The 1,145-nt window shown below is 37.2% G+C and overlaps 1 long non-coding RNA gene across 1 annotated transcript; it reads right to left on the minus strand.

Annotated features, from left to right (window-relative positions):
- Positions 1–215: 215 nt before the first annotated feature.
- LOC109581892 (uncharacterized) lies at positions 216–1,110 on the minus strand. The gene is made up of 2 exons (XR_002184812.1): positions 925–1,110; positions 216–392 (listed from the first exon to the last, which is right to left on the minus strand). It is a non-coding gene; the product is annotated as an uncharacterized LOC109581892 (long non-coding RNA).
- Between the last annotated feature and the right edge of the window lie 35 nt (positions 1,111–1,145).

The raw sequence follows: 1,145 nt of genomic DNA on the forward strand, positions 1-1,145 counted from the left end.
AACAAGCTTTTTATAAAAATAAGTGAACAAGTAAACATTTTCAAAGGCGGGGTCACAAATAGACTATCTACATCTATAGATAATCTATTATACAGTACAGCAGTAATGAATGCAGGCACACACACACACACACACACACACACACACACACACACACACACACACACACACACACACACACACACACACACGACACACATACATTTAATAGCAAGTTATTGTAATGATTATTGTCTTTCTTGTCACTCATGTTGCTGTGAAAATATTATAATCAGTAAAGCAGAAATGACCACACCGCAACCAAATACTATTGCTCCCCCACTGAAGGCCAGAGATAAGCAGCGACTTCTTTCTGCGGCTTCCGTGTCCCCACGAAGTTCTTCATCTTTTGCCTTAAAAGGAAGAAATATCATATAAATCAGTTGAGGGTATAGATTTATATATACTCTACAAGAAACTGAAATTGCCATTAAGTCTAAAGATGCATTTCAATAACAATGACAAGTTTCATAACATTCAAACACAAACAGCAATTAAGTGCAATTGCAATGCATTATACCAGAAGGGGGGCTAAAAAACATTTGAGCAATGTTGTACAGTGAAACCTGTCCTAAAGGTCACCTGAATAATGGGGTCACCTCTCTATTACAGCCATAAGCCAAAATCTCGTACTAAATGGCTGTATTACAGAGGCTGATCTGTAATGCAGCCACCTGCATAATGAGGCCATTTAAAACTGGCCCAAGGGTGACCTGATTAAGCAGGTTTCACTGTACTTAAATATACAATTATGTATATTATGTTGTTAAGGAGAAGGAGCTTGTTGCCAGCAGCCAAGTAACAAGTTACCAAAAAAGAACTGATTTTTAATTTGCACAACACAACACAAGTAACTACAATAGAATAGAAGGATACAGTACTTACTTGACTAGCAAATACCATGGCCGGAATGGTACACAAAAGAACCAAAAATGTACCACAGAAGAAGCAAAGAACAGTCAAAATGACAGCAAAATTTAAATAGTAATCACTTGAACTGGACTGGCTTGTCTGTGCTAGGTAATTAGGCATTGGTTGCCTCACAGTGACTACATGGTTCTGGATAATAGTTTGGTGTTTAAAAAAGTGAACTTTAAAATCCATAA

Source organism: Amphimedon queenslandica, unplaced genomic scaffold, assembly GCF_000090795.2.
Source record: "Amphimedon queenslandica unplaced genomic scaffold, v1.1 AMPQUscaffold_13519, whole genome shotgun sequence".
Lineage (NCBI taxonomy): Eukaryota > Metazoa > Porifera > Demospongiae > Haplosclerida > Niphatidae > Amphimedon > Amphimedon queenslandica.